The sequence below is a fragment of the Myxine glutinosa genome, chromosome 4 (genome assembly GCF_964187855.1).
Source record: "Myxine glutinosa chromosome 4, kmMyxGlut1.1, whole genome shotgun sequence".
In the NCBI taxonomy this organism is placed as follows: Eukaryota; Metazoa; Chordata; class Myxini; order Myxiniformes; family Myxinidae; genus Myxine; species Myxine glutinosa.
Genome location: NC_136264.1, coordinates 4,587,701 through 4,604,044, shown reverse-complemented (window position 1 = coordinate 4,604,044; position 16,344 = coordinate 4,587,701). Strand labels below are relative to the sequence as shown.

Here is a 16,344-nt window from a genome sequence, read left to right as displayed (position 1 = left end):
GTGGTGTCAGAGGGCGTGGTGAGAAGAGTAGGGTGAGTTCCAGAAGGTTCGGGGGGCGTAGCTATAAGAACCGCTGCGCAAAAGCCATCGAGAGGACTTTGCTGCAAGAGAGAGAGAGAGATAAAAGGACTTACAGAGTGAACTTGCCGTAAGAGGACTCGCAGAGGAGAGGGAGAGATGAGGACTTGCTGCCTGATGAACTTGACCATTGCACGAGAACGCGCGCGCTAACCAACACCAAGTGTATTGAAGAAGAGGAGTTGGCCGCTACATATACACAGGCGCAGCCAGACGCGCTTATGAACAAATAGCACATTTGAGACGCGCGAGTGAACAAGGTTGGGTAACCGCCAGCCGTGCTAAAGTCCGCCCTCTGCCGTTTCGACCCAACATCTGCTTTGTTCGAGAGACACGCTACGAGTCCCTGCCTTCGCCTGCCACCATCTTCGCGGGACGTGCCGGGGCCGTGGAGAGCCGGACGGAGGTCGTCTCTGGACGACGACATCGACGCGTGGGGAACATATGCCCATCTGCAATCCCCTGTGTGAGTGTGAGACGGGCCCGTTGTCCCAGGGATAAGTTAAGACTGTTTAAGGCTATTCTGTGTCTCTTCGTCCTTGAACTTGTACATACGTGTGGGAATAATTAATCCCTTGTTCTTTCTTTCTGATTCGATCGTTCCTATGGTTTCCTCCAATTGACTAAGCGTGGCACGAATAAGATCGCTCCAATCGGGTTCCAACATCTAAGACTGCGCGGGCCACGTGTACGCAATCCGCTCGGCGTACTAACATCATACGTGGTTCGTGCGAGGCTTGTTTGCTCGCTCCCAGGGCAGCGCGGGTACTTAGGTACGAGCGAAAAGTAGTCCCGAAACCCTATGCCACGTGTGTTCGGGAGGGACGTAATTAGTCTCGGTTCCGCCAGGCCAGTAAAGACAAGGGGATTAATCCCCCCTAATAAGGGGAAGAAGGCCGGCGTAGAGAACTGCAACAATTGGTGTCAGGAGTGGGATTTGGAACCTGGGACAAAAATGTTTGGGACAAAATTTTTGGACCAAATTTTGGACACCAATTGTACATATTGGCCGCAACAATTGGTGTCAGGAGTGAAGGATTGGACCCGGAGTGCGCTTCACGCAATCAAAATTACGAGCGACCAAAATTTAGTTTTTAAAATCAAAATTTTTAATTCGTGCCAGGGCTAGCCAAAGCGGTTGAATGCCAGTGGGGGTAGAAGAGGAGGTAGATAAGGAGGAATTAATGACCCAGGACCCACGGGTAGAATTAATAGAAGAGGAGGAAGCAGAAGAAGGGCCAGCAGAAGGGGTAGGAAATGGCGGCGCCTCACACGTGGCGGTGGCAGCCGGGCCCGCTGTGCAGACCGGGCTCGACATTGGGTCATACCTAGCCCAAATTATGAAACACATGAAAGAAATGAGGGACGAAGCAAGGTTTAATAAGGACGAGCTGAAGAATGACATAAATAAAATACATGGGAGAATGGACATCCAAGAGAAAAAGATGGATGCTCAAAGTAATCAAATGAAAGAATTGGGGGACAAATCCACCTGGGACATAGAAAAAATGGGTGGCGAATTGAAAGAATTGGGGGACAAATCCACCCGGGACATAGAAAAAATGGGTGGCCAATTGAAAGAATTGGGGGACAAAACCACCCGGGAATTGAAAGGTAAAAAAATGAATTGGAAAACAAAATGGGTGACCAATTGAAAGAAATGGGGGACAAATCCACCCGGGAATTGGAAAAGATGAGGGTGGCGTCGAAAAAGGAAATAAAAGAGGCAGGGAAGGACATAAGGTGCAAGTTGAGCGAGGAGGTCGCAAAGGGACGCAACGAGGTAACGCGGTGCGAGGAACGTGGGGAGAGCGAGGTTGAGCAGAGCTCGGCTAAGTGGACCAAGGGAATAGAAATCGCGACTCAGGATGTGGAAAGGCCGACGGCCGTCGAATTGGAAAAATAAATTTTATGCGCACCGGCGGTCGTCGAGGAAATAGAAGAAATGAAAGAAATAGTTGAAATTGGGGCCGAAGAGACGGCAGAGAAAGTAAATGAATCGCGGGAGGAAAAATTGGAATGTACTCAAAGTCTGTGTTTGTACCGTGATGTCGGGCTTGCTAACCCAAATGAAGGTTTGCAGGTGGTGCTGCCGCGGAATAAGGTCCCTAAGGTGAGCAGGAATGTGTATGGCGGGAAAAGATTTTTGGCGCGCATGGGGCATAGACGAAGCCCGGGCGCTCGTGGAAGGTCCTTTGTTCGGTGTACGCGAGCGAATGGTGCGTGTGTGCGAAAGAAGTGTGCACCGGAGCGCGAGTGTATAACGGAATGTGAGTGGGAAGAGTGTGTCGGAGATGAGTGTGAAACAGAGTGTGCGATGGCTGAGGAGAGTGAGGGAGAATGCATACCAATTACTCACTGGGACTGACACAATCTGTCAATTTCCCGACCCGGATCTCAGTCAACGGAGCATCTTCTCTTCTGGACTTGGTTATGACTAACTTCCCTGAAAATGTCTGCTGCTCTTGTTCTGCTCCAATCGGCTCTTCTGATCATGTGCTTGTTAAAGTGGACATCTCTCTGACCATTCTCAGAGAGCCTCCTCAGTGTCGACGAGTCTGGCATTTCACTCAGGCCAACTGGCACGGTCTTCAAGCAGCCATCAATCATCTGGACTGGTCTCCCATCTCTACCGCCTCTGACATCAACTCATCCTGGGAATTCTTCCAAAGTAAATTGCTCTCTCTCATGTACAGATTTATCCCACCCACCCTCAGGAGAGCCAGGAAACAATATCTCTCCGTTCTCAGGACCGAACTCTCTTATCAGTCTCCCTCTTCCAAATCCTGGTGGCGTCTGGTCAAATCTGTTTCTGGTGTTTGTTCCCCCTCCATCCCCTCCCTCACCTCAAATGGCCACACGGCTGACTCCGCACGTGAAAAAGCTAAATGCCTCAACTCTGTGTTTGCCTCTAAATCTTGTGTCCCAAACCCATCCCTCTCTGTACCCACCGTACCCAGTCGTAACCAGCTGCTCCTGGACTCTGTGTCCTTTCCTCCTGATAAGGTGGAAAAGTTTCTGTCAACCCTCGATTCTGCAACTGGACCTGACAGCATCAGCCCACGGGTCCTAAAATCATGTTCTTCCGCTCTTTCACTCCCTCTCTCTGTTCTCTTCACCCTCTCCTTTGCTCAAGGTCATCTTCCATCTGCTTGGAAATCTGTCAACATCACCGCTTTGCACAAAAAAGGTGCAAAAACAGATCCCAGCAATTACAGACGAATCAGCCTTCTCCCAATTATCAGCAAAGTCATGGAATCCATCATTGCTTCAGATATGAAATCTTTCCTCTTCTCCAATGGCTTGATCTCTGATCATCAATTTGGCTTTAGACCTGGTCACTCTACTCTGGACATGCTGCTTCTGCTTTCTCAACAATGGATGGAGGTCCTCAATGCCAAACAGGAAATTAGAGCAGTCTCCCTTGACATATCACGTGCCTTCGATACGGTCTGGCACCCCGCTCTGCTCACCAAACTCTCCTCTTTTGGTATCCATGGAATTCTCCATGCATGGCTGGCGGACTTCCTCTCTAGTCGTAGTCAACGTGTGGCCCTGAATCGGTTTCTCTCATCTCCTCTTCCTGTTCAGGTTGGAGGTCCCCAAGGCAGTGTTCTGGGCTCTGTGCTTTTTCTGGTCTTCATCAATGATCTCTCTGACTCTCTTGAAAATCCTCTCTATCTCTTTGCTGATGACTCTACTCTCTGTCACTCAATTCTTCATCCCTCAGATTGGCAGTCTGCAGCCTCCTCACTCTCTGCAGACCTGGACAAAATCACAGACTGGGCAAACAAGTGGAACATGTCTTTCAATCCTGACAAATCTCACACTCTTACGATGTCTCTCCGAAAAGACCGACTAGACAACCCTCCCATCCACTTTCTGAATAATCCTCTCCAAGAAGTTCTGTCACTCAAGCGTTTGGGTCTCACTATCTGCCATGATCTTTCTTGGGAAAACCACATTTCAAATCTGGCCTCCAAAGCCAGTCGCCGACTGGGCATCCTCCGTCGTGCGAAGTCCTTCCTTGGCACACCTGAGCTCCTCACCACATACAAGGCTTTCATCCGCAGCTCAATGGAATACTGCTCTCCCCTCTGGGTTGATGCTCCTGCCTCACACCTAGCTCGTCTTCACGCTGTTGAAACCAAAGCATTCAGAATCATTGGAATCTCCCGCGATGAAGCTAACTCCAAGGGCCTCTCACTCACTCACCGCAGGCAGGTTGGTGGTCTTTCCGTCTTCTACCGACTCCTCTCTGGCCTTGCCCTCCCCCCCCCCCCCCCCCAGCTCTCTCTGGGTTCTGTCCCGCAAATATTCCTGCAGGTCGCACAAGATCTGCCTGCATCCCTCTTATGGTTAAACTGCCAAAATCAAGACTCTGCTCACCTTCACTCCTTCATTCCTCTGTTCTCCCGCCTCTGGAACAAACTCCCTCACCCTCTTCAATCCCACTCCACCCTCCAGGTCTTTAAAACAGCTGTTCACCACCATCTCTTATCTTCCCCCATCCAAAACCTTGATCTTTTCTACCCCCGCTAATTTCACCCCAATTACACTTTTTTGAAATACCAACTTCTGTCCTGGAAGTCGTTGGTGTCCTTGTGTTTTATACTTCTCCCTCCCCCCCCCCCCCCTTCCCACGCCTCCTCCCCCCAAGCCCTCTCCCTCCCACACATCTCCCGATGTCCCTGCTCTCAAATGTTGTGTTTGTGTGCATCCCCCTCTCTCTCCATCTTGTCTTCCGCTCCCTCTTTATATATATTTTGTTTGTCTGGTTGATTTGTTTGTGAAGTAAATGTTAGCTCTTTCACGAGCCTCGATTCAGTATACAAAAAAGAAAAAGAAAAAGAAGAAAAAAAAGAGCGTGTTGAAGAGAGTGTGCAGGAGTGCACACCAGAGCATGTGAATAAGATCGCTCCAATCGGGTTCCAACATCTAAGACTGAGCGGGCCACGTGTACGCAATCCGCTCGGCATATTAACATCATATGTGGTTCGTGCGAGGCTTGTTTCCTTGCTCCCAGGGCGGCGCCGGTACTGAGGTACGAGCAAAAAGTAGTCCCGAAACCCTACGCCGCGTGTGTCCAGGAGGGACGTAATAAGTCTCGGTTCCCCCAGGCCAGTAAACACAAGGGGATTAATCCCCCCTTGTTAAGGGGAAGAAGGCCGGCGTAGAGAACCGCAACAATATATATACAGTCATGTGAAAAAGTAAGTACACCCCATGTAAAGTTTTGACTTTTTCAACATATTTCAACATACAGCTATTTGATCTTCATTTCAACAATATTGATAGATAAAGGTGATATAATATAACAAATATCATGAAACATTTACATTTTGTAGTCCATTGTATAATTTAAATAAACATAAATACAAATTTCGCATGTGGAAAAAGTAAGTACACCCTTGGCTCTAATAGGTGGTATTGCTCCGTTTGGCAGAAACAACCTCAAGTAGGCGTTTCTTATAACTGTCTGCCAGTCTCTGACATCGACTGGGAGAAATTTTTGCCCACTCCTCCATGCAGAATTCTTCCAGCTGTGCGATGTTTGAGGGGTTTCTTGCATGTACAGCTCGTTTCAAATCCCCCCACAACATCTCGATGGGATTTAGATGCGGGCTTTGACTTGGCCATTCCAGAACCCTCCATTTCTTTCTTTTCAGCCATTGCTTGGTGGATTTACTGGTATGTTTAGGGTCATTGTCATGTTGCAAGGTCCACCCTCGGTTGAGCTTAAACTTTCCGACAGATGGCCTCACATTATCCTCAAGCACCCTCTGGTACAATGAAGAATTCATAGTGGATTCTATGATGGTGAGCTGCCCAGGCTGCTCAGGCTGAGCTGCCCAGGCTGCTCAGGCTGAGCTGCCCAGCTGCAGCAAAGCTGCCCCAACCCATAATATTTCCACCACCATGCTTTACAGTTGGTATCAGGTTCTTGTGCTCAAATGCTGTCTTTGGTTTTCGCCAAACATGTCTTCTGGTACTGTGGCCAAATAGCTCTACATTTGCCTCATCTGTCCAGAGCACATTGTTCCAGAAGTGCTGGTCTTTGCCGAGGTGTTCATTGGCAAACTTTAGTCTTGCCCTGATGTTCTTTCTGGACAGCAACGGTTTCCTCCTGGCACACCTCCCATGTAGATCAAACTTGTGCAGCCTCTTTCTAATGGTAGACTCATGCACTTTGACATCAACAGTGGCAAGAGCTACCTGTAGGTCTCGTGATGACTCTCTGGGGTTCTTCGAGACTTCTTTCAGCATCTTGCGGTCTGCTCTCGGGCTGAACTTGCTGGGGCGGCCTGGCCTGAACAAGTTGGCAGTTGTGTGGAATCTTCTCCACTTGTAGATGATCTTCTGGACAGTCGAATGATTGATTTCAAATTGTTTGGAGATCTTTTTAAATCCATTCCCAGACTCGTAGGCATCTATAACCTTCTTTCTGAAGGCCTCAGAGAGCTCTTTTGATCTAGGCATGGTGACGCCGCACACTTCAACAACAAAGAGCAAACCAAACTAAATGTCTGTGGTTTAAATAAGACAGGTTCCTCCAAGATCCTATCTAACGATGTTCTAATCATTTGCACCTGAGCTGGTGCAACTGATTCTAATTTTAGGTATTTGAAGTAGTGATAAATGTAGGGGTGTACTTACTTTTTCCACATTCGAAATTTGCATTTATGTTTATTTAAATTATACAATGGACTACAAAATGTAAATGTTTCATGATATTTGTTGTATTATATCACCTTTATCTATCAATATTGTTGAAATGAACATCAAATACCTGTATGTTGAAATATGTTGAAAAAGTCAAAACATTACATGGGGTGTACTTACTTTTTCACGTGACTGTAGTTATTGGTAGAATTGTGAACCAAATGTGCTTGAAAGGTTTAATATAAAAAGAGGTGTAACAAGATACTGATGTGCGAAAGTTTATTATCTACAGATTTGCATTGCGCGTGGACAATAAAATTAATGAAATTCATATTATTTGTACATCACCTCCAGCTCCTCTTTAAATCGCTCCTCTTGCACATATTTGTTGCTGATTTTGTCTCCTGGCCCACATTTTACGCCCACCTCCCCTTGTTTTTCTTCCCCTTAATTCTGTGCTGTCAGTACCGATGTTTTTGCACAACTTTGAGAGAACATCGTGTTATAAACACACGGGTAACTTTAACGAATTACACGGCTTCTAAGTTGGGAAAACATTGCATAGTTAGATCTTTATTTCACGACGATTTTTCAGATTATCATGTCTTAGTTTTTATCCTCAAAATATTAACTCATCAATGATGAACACCTGAACAGTGAATAACGAAAAAGGATGTAAAAAGACCTGATCATGATGTGCACATTAATATTGCGATCGGAAACAACCCATTTGAGTGGTGTCTTGTGGTCGAGAACAAGGTAAAAACCATCATGAATTACTTGAAAACCCCAGCAGATGGCAGTAAGACCATGTGACCGACAGAGGTGCTGAAGAATACACAGTAAAACATATTCCCCCCCTCATACCAACTAAACACAACAGGATTGGATCACATATACAGTCCACTAGAATTAACTCATTAAAAAGCATTTACAGCTTTTCTTGCAATGTACAAACGAGTATTATTGATATTTCTGAGAATAACAAAAACTATTTTCAAATTGACACCATAATCAGTGGCATCATGGTTAGAGCCTCCGTTATGAGTCTCGTGGGTTCCATTCCGACAATGCCTGAGACACACCAAAGACTTGAAAATTGGAATAGGCTACTTCCTTGCTTTGCCGGCTCTCAGCATTTAACGGTAAAACATGGACAAACCCAATCAGTTGGCTGCATGCATGGGGAGTAGAAAATTATTCATCAATTGCCCCACTGAGTGCAGTGAGAAATGTGGAGATTTTAAGATGGTTTTGATGGAATCAAGAGTTCATCGGAAAGTGACGTCACTTCCCCCAAGCTCAGAGGGTGTATTTATTTGAAGCCAAATCAGGTGTTGATATATATATATATATATATATACACATATAGTTACAGTTTTGTGAATAAAGGCAACCCCCCTATAGTTAGTTACACCACAACATGTAGCCTCCTATAGTTAGTTATTTCTTATTAAATGTAAAGCATAGGCCCTTTCCAGTGTTTAGTAATAAAGAACAAATGTGCGTTGAGTCAGGCAGGATGACAGTAGGCCTCGTTGAGGCCTAAAGTGCCTAGTCATGGGACTAGACTAGGCCCTGCAGGCCTGAAGGAGGAATAAAACCTTCCCCGAAGGAGGAACGAGACATTCCTGGGAGGAGGAGCAGTGAGCAACCAATGGGAGCTAAAGGGAGTGGCCGAGGGTGGTCAATGAGGGGCTGTCACGTCACGTGACCCCCGGCGGTCAATTGAGACCCTTGGAACATTCGGGAGGGGATTCGGGGGGTTATAAAAACCCGGCCCAGAACACACTCTCTCTCTCTCTCGCTGGGCTCCTGCTATACTGAACGGTCCTCTGGTTACTGCTCCTGGTACGTCATCGATCTTCGTCCCTGCCGCGATCATCTCCGGCTGTTGGTGCCTTGGGTTGGAGCGATTCCTGGGGCTTTCATCCACCAAGCCCATTCGCACGAGCTGCGCAACCGAGCCCATTCGCACGAGCTGCACGACCGAGCCCATCCGGGTGAGCTGCATGACCGAGCCCATCCGGGCGAGCTTCCCTGCGCATTACCCTCTTCCCCCCCTTCCCCGAACGAATGAGGGACCTTGTCTGGGAACGTAGATAAGGCTGTTAAGATTCTTTACTTTGTCTGTGTTCTGTACATACTGTAAATAAATACTGTGTTTGGTACTTCCAACCTGGCCGTCATTGTCCTTTCCCATCCATTGACCTAGCATCGCCCGAATTAAAACCGCTCGATCGGGTCCAATATTCTAACGGCATGGGTCACGCGACACACAACCGCTCGGGCGTCAGGAATCAGTGTGACTTGTGCGGGGTTCAATCCCCATTCTCACGGCTGCGTGTGTCCGAAGGTATTCGGGTTGTGACCGTTAACCCTTCCACGCGCAGCTGCGGGCTCGGCGGCTGGAGTTGCCTAGCAATCCGTCGACCACGAGTTTAGTAGTTGTGGTCGGCGGCCTCAGTGGACCCGGAGTTCGAGGGGGAGCAGGGCCTAAACCCCCCTTAGTACGTCGACGAACCCGGGATCCGCAACAATATATATACAGTACAATCAGAAAGTATTCAGACCCCTTCACTTTTTTCACATTTTGTTATGTTGCAGCCTTATGCTGAAATCGTTTAAATTCATTTTTCCCCTCATCAATCTATACTCAATACCCCATAATGACAAAGAGAAAACGGGATTTTAGAAAGTTTTGCAAATTTATTAAAAATAAAAAACTGAAATATCACATTTACATAAGTATTCATACCCTTTGCGATGACACTTGAAATTTAGCTCAAGTGCCTCCAATTTCTCTTGATCATCCTTGAGATGTTTCTACACCTTGATTGGAGTCCACCTGTGGTAAATTCAATTGATTGGACATGATTTGGAAAGGCACACACCTGTCGAAATAAGGTCTCACAGCTGACAATGCATATCGGAGCAAAAACCAAGCCATGAGGTCGAAGGAACTGCCTGCAGAGCTCAGAGACAGGATTGTGTCGAGGCACAGATCTGGGGAAGCCTACAAAAAAATCTCTGCTGCATTGAAGGTTCCCAAGAGCACAGTGGCCTCCATAATTCTTAAATGGAAGAAGTTTGGAACAACCAGGACTCTTCCTAGAGCTGGCCACCCGGCCAAACTGAGCAATCGGGGGAGAAGGGCCTTGGTAAGAGAGGTGACCAAGAACCCAATGGTCACTCTGGCTGAGCTCCAGAGATCCTGTGTGGAGATGGGAGAAACTTCCAGGAGGACAACCATCACTGCAACACTCCACCGATCTGGGCTTTATGGTAGAGTGTCCAGACGGAAGCCTCTCCTCAGCGAAAGACACATGAAAGCCCGCTTGGAGTTTGCAAAAAAGCACCTAAAGGACTCTCAGACTGTGAGAAACAAGATTCTGTGGGCTTTCATGTGTCTTCCCATTTCAGCCCTTCAACCTCGATACGGTCAGCTACGGTGGGCCAGCAGGGGAACATATGCCTCCACATGCAGTAGCTACACCTCAATGCGTATATACCCCCACCCCCACCCCCAACCAGTGAGAACACAGACTACAACAACAAAACCGCCTCCACTAACAGAATCAACAGCCCCTCATCCACTCACTCACAAACCAACCGACCACCTACCCTTACAACATGCACCACTCAAACAAAAACACATTCATGCAAAATCACACCCACTCCTGCAACACACACACCCACTCCTGCAACACACACACCCACTCCTGCAACACACACACCCACTCCTGCAACACACACACCCACTCCTGCAACACACACACACACACACACACACATCTCCATTTCTCTTCCACGCTCAGTTCACCACCCACAACCTCAACCTACACCGTTCTACGTGCTTCCATGAACGTCCTCCAAATCCAAAGTGAGCCTTTCAAGGCAACCTGGGCCACTCTGTCATACATGCTCATTTTTTCTGTCCCTCATACTCCAAGCCGAGCAAGAAATACAGAAAAGGAATTGCCAATATACCCTCTACACCCCACCTCAAATGGCTGATAAGAAACTCGCCAACCCTTCTCCCGACACTCTGCCTCCAGCTCACTGTACTTTCCTCTCTTCCTCTCGTGCACCTCCTCCATGTTCTCTTCCCAAGGTACAGACAATTCCCCAAAGATGACCTGTCTTGTTGCACCTGACCAGATGAAAATGTCAAGCCGCAACCTTGTCACACAGATCTCCTCTGGGAATACCAATTGTGGCTTTAGGTCTGCCACCACCTGCCAATCACAAGCATCTGACAGCCCTCTTGCTTTCTACCTCCTCCTCTTTCCACCTCTTACCACTTGGCCGTCTTTGACAAACAACACCTCTCCCCCATTGGTCTTCTTCTTCACTCTTCTCTCTCGATCTCAGCACCTCTTGTTGAACCATCTGCACTACCACCGCCAACACCTGATCATGCCGCAACTTGTATCTTCCTGCTGCCAATGCTACTGAGCATGCACTCAGTGCATGCTGCACCGTTCCCAAACTTCCACACAAAGAACATCTCTCCTCCTGCAACAACCCCCACAATCTGAAGTTTACTGGTGATGGAAGCACAACATACGTTGCCCGCAACAGGAAACTCAACAATATCGGCTCCATCCTCCAAATCTCTTGCCTCTTCAATGTCCTCATCCGCACACCTTCCCACCACATCCAAACACCTTGCTGTGCCTGTCCAACTGCTTTCACATATCTCCCCTCCTCCTTTCTTCTCACCGCCCTCTCAACCATCTTTCTCCTCTCTTTCACACATGCCTTTCCCCATCGCTCATGCTTCATCCACCCCAAGCCATGCCTCCCATTCCGTACCATCCTCACGACCTCATCCTCCACTTGCTTCCACCAAGCATCTGCTGCCTCCACCAAGTGCCCTACTGCCTCCACCAAGTGCCCTGCCGCCTCCACCAAGTGCCCTGCCGCCTCCACCAAGTGCCATGCCGCCTCCACCAAGTGCCATGGCCGCCCTCACCAAGTGCCCTGCCGCCTCCACCAAGTGCCCTGCCGGCTCCACCAAGTGCCCTGTAGCCTCCACCAAGTGCCCTGCTGCCTCCACCAAGTGCCCTGATGCCCCCACCAAGCGCCATGCTGCCTCCGCCAAGTGCCTTGCTGCCTCCACCAAGCGCCATGCTGCCTCCACCAAGCGCCATGCTGCCTCCACCAAGTGCCTTGTTGCCTCCACCAAGCGCCATGCTGCCTCCACCAAGTGCCCTGCTGCCTCCACCAAGCGACATGCTGCCTCCACCAAGCGCCATGCTGCCTCCACCACGTGGCTTGTTGCCTACATCATGCGCACTGCGGCCTACATTAAGCACCGTGCTGCCTCCACCAAGCACACTGCTGCCTCCACCAAGTGCCGTGCTGCCTCCACCAAGCACCCTGCTGCCTCCACCAAGTGCCCTGCTGCTTCCACCAAGCACGCCAGCACACCTTCACCACAGGTGGGCGCATGCGCACACCGACGCTCCAAGACATTACAGAATGGATCGTCAAAGTCTGGAACGAGCTTTATCCTGCCATCATCCAGAAAGGGTTCATCAAGTGCTCCATTTTGAATGCAAAGGACGGCAGCCAAGGCGATGCTCTCTGGACGGATGGCGACACAAACACACCAGACGGCGACGAATCCAACTGCGATTAAAATGATGTTCACTACCTGGACAATGACATATAAGGTGCAAATCTGGAGGAGCTTCTTCATCTCTTCAATGAGTTGGATGAGTCGGATACTGAATTTAATGGTTTTAAGTGAGAACTCCTGCTACGCCTACTTATGGCACTATGTACATAATTACAACGCACAAAATAATCGAACAATATTTTTAAATTTCCAAATCCATTCAATTACCGGTATAATTTTTGTCATTAGTAGAATAACTTTCGAACTTTCCAGACATTAAAATCAACACTTAATAGAACACTGGTTTACTTACTTACTTCATGATTGTGAACTTACAGATTATATATGCTATATTAAACATTTAGCTATTCTTTGTTGTTCTTCCTTGAGTATTGCCACTTCCGTTTTCGAAGACGTCCTCGACGATCGTTTCAATCTGAAAAAAACTTCCAAAAAAATTAGACCTATGTATAGTACGCACCTCTACCTTTAAAAAGATTTTTGGGTAAAAAAAAAAGTCCGCGTTATAGTCGAAGTTTTACGGTAGTCGAAACCTGAAGGCTCCTGAGGTTCCTCCTGATGACTCCATCTTTGTCTTTTTGGGTTCCTCCTGATACCCCAGTGCTGTATTTAGTCAGGTATTTGATTACACCTCACACCCACTGTCAACTGCAATTTGTGTCTTCACCCGAGGAATTAGAGAAAAATGTGAAATGTCTGACATCGACCCTGCTCCGGAGATGCGTCCAGATGGCATTAGTGCCCAAATACAAGTCTTCCTCTCCTGGTCGTGTGTCTCTTTTGTCTGCGCTTTTATCTGTGCCTGCTGTCTGTCTGGAAACTAGCAGACATCACTTCCTTCTACAAGAAGAGTTCAAAAATGGATTATATCAACTCCAGAAAAGAAAGCTTACTTTAAATTATAAGCAAGGTTATAGAATGCATCATTGTTCCTGAAATTATCTTTCCCGTTTTCAAAAACATGATCTTTGACAAACAGCTTTGATCCCATGCCAATCACTCAAACGGGGACATGCTGCTGCTTTTCTCTCCTGCTCAATAGTTGAAGGTCCGAGATCTCAAAAAAAAAACCCAAAAAAACAAACGAGAACGGCACTTATAGGGCGCATAGTCTCACCTCGCACGTTCATTCTGAACTAAATTACTATCGTTAAGTGAACACACAACTATTATAGCCCACTGCTATTATAGCCCATTTACCCGTATAGTCCATGCACTATATTATGTCACATAGTTTATTGGCATGGGTTATGAATGTCATGAACAGATGAAGTTTCAGATTTGTCGGATAAAGATTTCAATTCAACCAATTATGGCTGGAATACCACTTCACCGATGACATCATCATTATCACCCAATATACACACACCATGGGGAGATGATGACGTGCCAGGTTTCAATTATTTTTGATGAGCGGTTTCGGCGAAAATAATGTCCACATTATATCCTTTAATTCAATATTGCTGCCATAGAATGTGAGCTATGATGTCAGAGTTAGCAATAAAATATTCTCCATGAGGAACCACTCTTATTTTTAAAGTTTCTGATCAATCGGACAAGTGGTATGCAGAGAAAACCATTTGTAAAACAAAAATATATAGTTGTACATGGATGGACGGACGGACAGACAGATGAGGACGCATGCACACACGGATGAGGACGCACGCACACACGGATGAGGACGCACGCACACACGGACGAGGACACGCACACACACACACACACACACACACACACACACACACACACACACACACACACACACACACACGCAATGCAATAGTCTCGCATCCCCCTTTGGGGTTTCACTGTCTGGTATATAAGGCAACCTTCACACAATTATTTCATGTAGTCCACCTATTGCTATTAATGGAACCCTCTCCAAGTTGAGGCTGGCTGGCTGTAGGCAGGATTATGCGTCTCCCTACCATTGTTCCTGATATACATTAACAATCTCTCCAATGCTTTGGAAAACTCTCTCTTCCTTTTTGCAGATGACTCTACAGTGCAACGTTCCTCAAGAGTGCAATGTTCCCCAGAGCGCAATGTTCCCCAGAGTGCAATGTTCCCCAGAGCGCAATGTTCCCCAGAGCGCAATGTTCCCCAGAGCGCAATGTTCCCCAGAGAGCAATGTTCCCCAGAGCGCAATGTTCCCCAGAACGCAATGTTCCCCAGAGCGCAATGTTCTCCAGAGCGCAATGTTCCCCAGAGCATAATGTTCCCCAGAGCGCAATGTTCCCCAGAGCGCAATGTTCCCAAGAGCGCAATGTTCCCCAGAGTGCAATGTTCCCCAGAGCGCAATGTTCCCCAGAGCGCAATGTTCCCCAGAGCGCAATGTTCCCCAGAGCGCAATGTTCCCCAGAGCGCAATGTTCCCCAGAGTGCAATTTTCCCCAGAGTGCAATGTTCCCCAGAGCATAATGTTCCCCAGAGCGCAATGTTCCCCAGAGCGCAATGTTCCCCAGAGCGCAATGTTCCCCAGAGCGCAATGTTCCCCAGAGCGCAATGTTCCCCACAGAATGATATTCCCCACAGAGCGATAATCCCCACAGAACGATATTCCCCACAGAACGATATTCCCCACAGAACGATATTCCCCACAGCGCGATGTTGCCCACAGCACGATATACCCCACAGAACGATATTCCCCACAGAGCCACAGCATGTCATCTCCACAGAGCCGCCTACTCCGTTAGCACTCTTTCCTCTACCATCTGCATGCGTATCCCACGCCGGCGCCGATTGGCTGGAAATATCTCATTGTATGCAATACTTGTGAGGGAACTACAATACTTGGAAAATACAATACTTGGGAGGCTGGTATTTTTCCGATAACGTTCCAGGCCCATGATGGAGCAGCATGCCTCATCACGCCACACCAATTTTGCCCATGTTGTGAGTAGAATGGAGAAATACAAGTTGGCAGATTACACAGGGTACGTTGCAGAATGTATGGAGGGGATGAACGGGACTTCGACACAAACACTTGGACAGGTGAGGACAAGAGATTTCTAAAACTATATTTGACACTGTCTCATGAATTACATTAATTACATGAAACTTATTCTGACATGCTTTATGGAATAACCATTTTAATCCATTCCCCATTTAACACAAAGCCATTCCTTACAATATCGAGCAAACACTCCAATACCATGTGCAAGCATTGGGTTGATAAAAAGATTCCAAGCTCACCCAAAGGTGGCGCTCTGGGATCCCAAGTGAAGTTCGAAGCTGATCCAGAGCTCATCAGTGTTCAATATTTGTATAGATTTGTATTCCGTCACAAACAAGTCACATACCGATCGATGATAGTGCCAAAAGCAACACAGAACCCTGGGTAATGAGCAAACATATTCACGATCACCGTTTTTCACCATAAACATTGAGCGGTAGAATTAGGTGAATGGGGAGAAAAAGAGACAAACCTGTATGGTCTTGTGTTTTGAGAGTACAAGGCTAGAGTGGCCATGGAAAAGCATGAAAAGTGAAGGAATATATAGTATGGTTAAGGAGGCAACGTAAAAGGTAGCGGCAAACTACGACTGTGATCACTAAAGCAAAATATGTGTATGTAGCGTCACCAAAAAAATGCAGATATGAATGATACTAACCAACATGCATTTGTGTCATAGTAAAGGATCACAGGTTGAACGTCAGTGTTAAGAACCAACATCCATTTGAGTTATAGTAAAGGATCACAGGTTGAACGTCAGTGTTAAGAACCAAGATATATTTGTGTTATAGTAAAGGATCACAGGTTGAACGTCAGTGTTAAAAACCAACATCCATTTGAGTTATAGTAAAGGATCACAGGTTGAACGTCAGTGTTAAGAACCAACATCCATTTGAGTTATAGTAAAGGATCACAGGTTGAACGTCAGTGTTAAGAACCAAGATATATTTGTGTTATAGTAAAGGAAACCAGGTTAAATGTCAGTGTTAAAAAAACAACAT

General features: G+C 47.1%; 1 protein-coding gene across 1 annotated transcript in view; it reads right to left on the bottom strand.

The window, feature by feature from the left end:
* KIF3A (kinesin family member 3A) overlaps positions 1 to 16,344 on the bottom strand; it is a 407,615-nt gene that overhangs the window by 258,515 nt on the left and 132,756 nt on the right. The window lies entirely within an intron of this gene.